At 38.5% G+C, this 7,965-nt stretch overlaps 1 pseudogene; it reads left to right on the forward strand.

The window, feature by feature from the left end:
* The first annotated feature begins 309 nt into the window (after positions 1 to 309).
* LOC149192145 (uncharacterized) lies at positions 310 to 846 on the forward strand (annotated as a pseudogene).
* The last annotated feature ends 7,119 nt before the right edge of the window (positions 847 to 7,965 follow it).

Below are 7,965 nucleotides of genomic sequence, written 5' to 3' on the forward strand. Positions count from 1 at the left end.
TACCTTTAATTGACAACGTCGACAATAAAATGAATTACTTATTCGGTCGAAAATGAAAAATATGCTACCGCACCTTCACCGAAGGTATCAACGTCTAGAATGGCCAGTACCTTTTTCTTCCCTTCACGCAGTCACTCCCGTTGCGTGCACGGTGCGCGTGTAGAAAAGGAATCTTTCATTTTCATTTCGGAACAAACATAGGAAAGCGCGTTAACAAATATCGGGGCTACGCATTATTTAATCAATCTAATCTCAACTCCCAATTATGCCTCGAATACAAATCTATGTACGAAGAAAAGGAGAGAAACCATGGTGGAGTGTTGTATGTGCGGTGATGTGGGCTTTGAAGAGCATCTGTTTCAGTGTGGGAAATGCCGATGCCGCTTCCAGTACAAGTAGGACTACACAAATTTTTCAGCATTGTAATGTTTAAGATGTGTATTAGTGACATGTACAGATTCCTGTTTCGTTCAATAATAATACTGTTTTGACCATTAATTTGCAGATATTGCAGCGGAGGATATTTCTGTGAAGATCATATTGAAATCCGCGATTGGTGTTTCGTGGAATCTCATCAATCGAGCGGCTTTACTGCTAAATCTAAGCCACCCATGATAACGAAAGTCGATGGCAAAAGATCAAATGGCTCCAATTCGAAAAGAAGGAGATCAGCCAATGCCTTCACTGTCAAACTAAAACGAGATGAAGCCAGACTTACGGTTAAATCTAATGATCGAAAGGCTAACATGGTGCTAGGATTGATGAGAACTCAGTAAAACAAATACGAGAAAAGCTCCTCGAAGAAGTAGGCTAAGGACAAAGCTCCTCCATGAAATCCCATGTTAAATTTATGTTATCGAAACTAGAAAGTGTGATCTCCTTGTGTTTCGGGTTGTAAATTCTGCTTGCTATGCTCGGTAAGCTTTTAAATTAATAATCTTTTTTAAATATGATTATTTCCATAATTAATAAATTGTTTTTAAATACGATTATTTCCATAATTAATAAATTGTTGTTTAAGACACTTGGAGAATTGTATAGTTGCCCATAGTTCTCTAGAAGTCTTCAACAATAATAATAATGTTTTTCCCATTAAGAGTCCAGAAGACGGTAGAGTATTTATGCCTTTGTAGACTTAATAGTCAAATCTTTGGGCGGAGGGTCCCTTGTCCCACAAGTAAGGGGGTCTCATACACCAATGTATGACCTTAAAATTGATGATGATAATAATAATAATTGTTACGTACAGTGATCTATGATTTGACGATACGTCTACTTGGGTGAAGCTCAAGAGATCGCAGTTCAAATCTCATTGAGTACATCAGCTATTGTGGTGGCAGCTTGAGAGCAGATTCCTCACCCCCGCCTTGGCGGCACGAGAGTCTTGCTTTGCATCTTGCTTTGATAAAATCATAGGATCTTAGTATATCAACTTGCGGGTAGTTGGATGTACTCTTGGTGTTATAGTGGCAACTATGAGCATTGATCCCGGGTCTCCCATAGATTAGCACTGGTTGCTTTGCTAAAATCATAGGATCTTAGTATATCGACTTGCACGTAGTTGGATGTACTCTTGGTGTTATAGTGGCAGCTATGAGGATTGATCTTGGGTCTCCCATAGATTAGGACTAGTTGCTTTGCTAAAATGATATGATCTCAGTATATCGACTTGCAGGTATTTGGATGTACTCTTGATTTTATAGTGGCAGCTATGAGGGTTGATCCTGGGTCTCCCATCGATTAGGACTGGTTGATTTGCTAAAATCATAGGATCCTAGTATATCGACTTGCAGGTAGTTGGATGTACTCTAGGTGTTATAGTGGTAGCTACGAGAATTTTTCTTGGGTCTCCCATAGATTAGGATTGGTTGCTTTGCTAAAATGATAGGATCTTAGTATATCGACTTGCAGGTAGTTGGATGTACTCTTGGTGTTATAGTCATAGCTACGAGGATTGATCCTGGGTCTCCCATAGAATAGGATTGGTAGTTACCGATTCACCATATGGTTAAAAAAAATAAAAAAAATAATTTTTTCCCAATTTTTGGAAAGTAATTTTTGTTTGGGGAGAAACTCTAATTCTTTCATTCTTAGATATAAATAAGATTGTAACAACTGGCTAGAAACCAAGAAAGATACCAACGTCAAAATTCTCAATTGGATTCTCTGTGCTACCGATTTGTGGTATCAAAACCGCAAAATTGCGAGAGAGTTGTTGAGGAAGATCTAGTAAGAGATTTTATGTTTGTCCACCAATTGAGTGACCATAAGATAATCTACAACGTGTAGGTGCATGGAAAAGGCTATGTAGCCTCGGGCATATTCAACCTGTAGAACTTGTAGACGTGTGGGCAAGTACCTCCATCAAGATCGCATACTCAGTGCTAGGGTAACAGCTCTAGAGATCACCATAACGGACGCCTAAATCGAGAAGGAAGCAGACACAAGCATAGTTGTGGCCTCCGGAGTGGAAGTGTTGTTTGTGGACTTGTAAGCTGTAAATTAATGCAGTAGCGTGAGACTGCGTGGCAAAGAGGAATGGAACACTGGATCATAGGATGCAATATTGTTGACCCGGAACCATTGAAACGTAGCTGTCGACTTCTTGGCATTGATGGCTATCTCCAGCTGCTCTTTCAAGACTCGTTCGTAGTAGTCAGGATTCTCTGTCAAAAACTTAAGTAGCACTGCTATTGCTAAGCTACAAATAAGGATGAAGTAGAAGCATGCTAGAATACTGGATCAGAGGTGTTTCGAAAAGATCGTGTGAAGGCTCGGCTTTGAAGGGACTCGTCCCTATGGCTTCTGAGTTCGGACGGTCCTACTTCATGTTGTGACAAGCTTTCTTACCTACATGGCAAGGTTTTTGCGTGCTGGAAAATGAATTCTTTGGTCGTTTTGGAAAATCTGCATAAAATTCTTAAAAGCCTTATTTTTGTTTACTATGGGAAATTGTAATGTTTTTCCTTTTAAAAGGTTTAGTTGCATCATATATGGTGAGTTTTAGAATATTGGGATTGAAACTTTACGCCATTTTTATGGTTAAGTTTACTCTGAAATAAGAACAATAATTATCAAGAACCAACTGCTTATGTAAAAGAGGGCATAGAGTGTTAGAGGAGCTTGAGGGGTTGAAATTGGTTGAGGAAGTTTAATTACTAGCCAAATCTTAGTTGGAGAAGAAAGAAGCATAAGAACAAGATTATATGCAATGGAGACCTACAAAGAAAATGAGTTGACATTGATGACATCAACGATCTCCAAGATTCTTGAGAAGAAGAAGAAGCTCATGAGAAGAAGAAGAAGTTCATCATGAGGAAAAGATTCCAAAAGAAAAAATGATCAATATTATTGTAAGATTTAGCAGCAAGTCAAGGTTAGAGCTACTTATGTTTAAATGTTGAAGAGGTGATCAATTGGATAAGTATCGTGGACAAATATTTCGAATATTTTGAATATTTCGAATATTTTGAATATTTCGAATATTTCGAATATTTCGAATATTTTGAATATGAGAACTTGGTGAGCGGAGAAAAAAGTGAAAATTGCAATGATAAGATGGAAAGGACATGCTTCACTACGGTGGGACAACATGCAACCAGAGCAAAGGAGTAAATGAAAAAAGAAGATTACCAAATGGGACCAAATTGTGGAAAAATTAAAAGTTGAATTCCTCACTGAGGACTACAAGCTAAGTATTTTTAGACAAATGCAAAATTTCAAATAGAAATATGTGTCTACAAAAGAATATACAAAAGAATTTTACAGACTAAGCATAAGATCTAATCATGTGGAAGAAGACTTTGAAAACTTTGCTAGATATATTAATGATTTAAGATTTGAAATCCAAGATAAGTTAAATATTTTGTCTTTAAGAACCATTGAGGAATCTTACTAGATAACTCTTACTATAGAAGATAAGATGGTAAGGAATAAAAGACAAAGAGGAAAGGGAGGTCATACAATTACAAAAAGAGGACAAATAAGCAAAGAGAAATCAGGTAGAGGATAGTCAAATGAAAGATTTTCATTTCCAGTGGAAGAAGTGATCTAGGTCCAGGTGTGAAGAAGGACCCTTCCAAAACATTTTACTTTCATGATGTGTTAAAATTGATTTTAATGGAACATTAACGAATACATCTATATGCAGAAAAGAAGATGAACATGACAGTCATCAGCACATGAAAACAAAATTCGTTGATAACGGAGTTCGTCCATGAGGGACTACATCTCCGGGTGCAGGTGTCAAGATGGTGTAGGCCTCTGCATTATGTGTTGTCAATAAAGATGATGTACACAGAGATGATGTCTCGATCATAGAAGAAAGAATGCCCTCACGCAGGAGTGGCTCTAAGAGATGTTCCACAACTAGAACTCTCAATCAAAAGACTCCTATCAGTATGACACAAAAACAAGCATGGTGCGCATCCCGCCAACATGGCACAAAAGCGATGTCAAATCAAAACACATGCATGACGACAACAAGAGTATCGAAGCAACATAAAACAAGGGATCTCAAAGCATAACATGAAGAGTTATGACAACAAGTACATCATATGAAAGATTCCGCATAACATGAAGCAACGAATCATGACAACATGTAATAAACGAGATCCTACATCAATCATCAATCATGGATCTGTATAACATAATGCAGAAAGAAGAAGTACATAAACACATCATATACCTCACCACCAAGGGCCATCTGAAGCAAAGGCTGTCAAAGTGCTGAAGCTTGCTGAAACATCGATCTCATAGCATCGATCGCAAGAAGAAGACTATTCGCACATGAAGATGGACATCTCCATGGGAAAATTTCATAGCTGATGGTTCTGCGTGCATTTTGGAAACGACTGGAAGATGCAGACCTCTGATGAAGAAATGAACAACACCATTGTGTTCGTGGCGACGAAAGGTGTAAAAACCATATAAAATTTGTCAATTTCTCAGAAGTTGAAAATTTTGCTGTTCTGCAAAATTCATGGTCCCTGCATTAAAAAAACTACATGGATTTGTGTGCCTGCTTCTGTCTCGAAATTTGTGCAGAGCTTCTCCTCACTGCTCTAGCAAAACTGAGTTCTTAAATAATATTCCTAGTGAAGTTACCAAAATGGTTGGTTTGGTGTAGTGGTAATAGATAAGAATTGGTTAAGGGAGGTTATGAGCTCAAATCTTGTCCCCTCTAATTTTACCATATTTGTTTTCATAAACCCAACTTTTATTATGTAAAAAACTTTATGGTATAACCATATGACATGGTTTATTTTTTTGTTTCAACCAATGTACATAAATAACATGTTATTGAAATCAACCCAACCGTATATATTTTGAAAATATTTGTTGGGTAGCGGGCCCGCAATTTGGGCAGCGCGCACCCATCCCCATCTAACCATATGAACCCCATTAACTCCTTTATGTTGGGGTTGTAAATGTTGTGGGTGGCTTTGGGTGGCGAGACCACCTACGTGGCCGCTTACCCAAGCCCACCGTTGACTGTTGGCTGTGATACAGTTTGGTTTAACTTTGTATGCATACCATACTCCCACCATATATTACGTTATGTGTTTGGGTTATTTATATATTAACCCTTTTTAACTTAACCACCTTCCACATTGTTTTATTATTTGAAGTTTGTTACCCATATGCGTTTGAAACGATTGGATGGGTATGGTATGCGCAACGGTTATGTTATATAACATATGTAGTTTTGTTTTGGTAAATCAGTTGAGATATGGCCCGAATTTCTGGGTTTGGATTATATATATATATATATATTATATTAACTTTTAATTTTTAGTTAGTATATAGTTTAGGATTCTGTTTAATTTTTTTATATATAGTTACTTTGATAGCCATATTAAAACAATTCTTGTTATATGATTTGTAATCTCAAAATGATTTTTGTTGCTTGTGCAGGTTTAGGAGGCCATTGGAGGGATGCCAAGTGTCAAGCTTCCATGTGGGTCCCACGTGCTCACTGGGATGTCATGTGGCGTGTTAGTGTCAGTCTTTCCAGCCTTCCTACAGTGATCAAATATGCTCTTACAAAGTGGTCTCAGAGTTTCAAGGTCAAATTTTGTCATTTCAGTGAGTCTTCAAGCAAAATTTGGTCACTAGGCATTAGGCCTAGGGTTTGCCCAAATGGCGGTCCATGTCATCACTCGGCTGAACCTATGATCATTCAGAGGGTTGTCATTATCATCTCAGTGTCTAATGAGTCATTTTACACCTGGTCCATGCTTCAGTTGCCACCCAGGCAAGGTCATTTCCCTGTCCTAGGGTTTTGAATCCAATTTCTCTTGGACGGTCAAATCACCAGCAAAACTTGTTTCCTGATGTTCATACACCTTCCCCTATCCTTAAAGTACCTTATCAAACACTTCCCATCCCTTAGATCCGCCAAATGCCTCATTTTTGCACAAACCCTAGTTTCTAGCTACAACCTGGCAATTTTCTAGGTTTGGCCTGTGTTTTGTCCTTTTAGACCCCTTCCCCTCACTCAATCTCTGAGATTCCACTTTCCCCTGCTTCCTAACATCCCTCCCCACTCCCAAAAATTTCCCCAAGAATTTAGAAGCCCTCTATCCCCTTCATTTCGCTCCATTTCGACAAAATCCCTTGTTTCACACATCGGGACAAGTTGCACTCAAAAGCTGTTTCTGAGCAATCAAAGATGAATTTTGCAAAACTGAGAGAGTTTTTTGTCCACAACATGCCAAGGAAGAAAAACCTCTTTCACTTTTTACACAGGTGTCATGGTTTGAGAGAAATGTCAAAAATACCGGCGAGAACGAACGTGCTCCAAGGACGGTGGGCCAAAGCACAAAAACGAAGGAAAACGCCCGATCCACTCCAAATTTTGGCCAAAGCCTCTTTGATTGAGCATGGTACTTGATTGGGGACTCCCAGCCCAAATTTCAAGAAATTTGGAGAAAATTTTGTCATTTGCAAATTTTTGGTAAAATTACAGGTTTTTCCCGTGGAATGGTCTCACCCCGAGTGAGACCATTTTGGAGGACTGCTCGGAATTTTGAAAACTTGGCATTTTTGGAAAGGGCATGCAAAGAGAAAAATTACCAATACTTGGGAGAAGCCTGATTTTGAGATTTGAGCCTCCAAAAGCTCAAAATACATCAAAAAAATGACTTTCTGCCCACTTTTTGAGTTGCAGAAAGTGACCTTGGGAGAAATGGTTTTTGAGGGGGGAAAACAACTCCAAATTCAGAAATTCCACTTGGGATGGAAAGTAGACAGACCAAGCTTTCCAATGAGCCATCGTGCACCTGATTTGGACCAGTGGAACCCACTCAAAAGTGGCTGCAAAGGGGAGCGACCATTTGAACAGGGGGCGCGACCATTCGAGCCAGCTTTGCCAGAATTGACCTTTTTTGTCAAAAAACACTGTTTTGACTATGGTTGACCATTTTTACTTGTAGATGATGGATAAATATAATATTTTCATGGCACATTGATAGATTTTATCTCTCTTTACCCTTCTAGAAGCTTCCTTGATGTAAAAAGTGAATAATTAATGCATGGATGAGTTAGCTAAGTAATAGAGGCAAGTTGTTTGACTACCTATTATCTAGTGCTTAGTTTAGAATCAGTTCAAACTGCTCCTAGGAAGCTGAGCTCGACCCCTAGAGGTGGGGAAAGGAGTTAGATGGTCTATATTATGCCTTCTCTTGCTCATTTTCATGGTTGGACTCTTGTGGGAGAAGTATTATTGTATATTGTACATCTATTACTACAATTTAAGGAAAAGGAAGGCCAGGGTTTTGCAGACATCATTGTGGATTCTTGTGGATTGTTGTGTTGATGGTGTGTTCTTTACATGTTATTGTAAGTGTGTTTATGTGTTCCATCTCTTTCTTTGCTGCTAATTGAACAGATGAAGTGATAAAGTTTGAATTCTTGCATGCCATGCTCAGCTTTTAATTTTGTTCAATATCTATGTTTTCCACT

The sequence above is a fragment of the Pinus tabuliformis genome, chromosome 2_2 (genome assembly GCF_031772625.1).
Source record: "Pinus tabuliformis cultivar Carrire ecotype Pingquan chromosome 2_2, CPIR1, whole genome shotgun sequence".
Taxonomy (NCBI): domain Eukaryota; kingdom Viridiplantae; phylum Streptophyta; class Pinopsida; order Pinales; family Pinaceae; genus Pinus; species Pinus tabuliformis.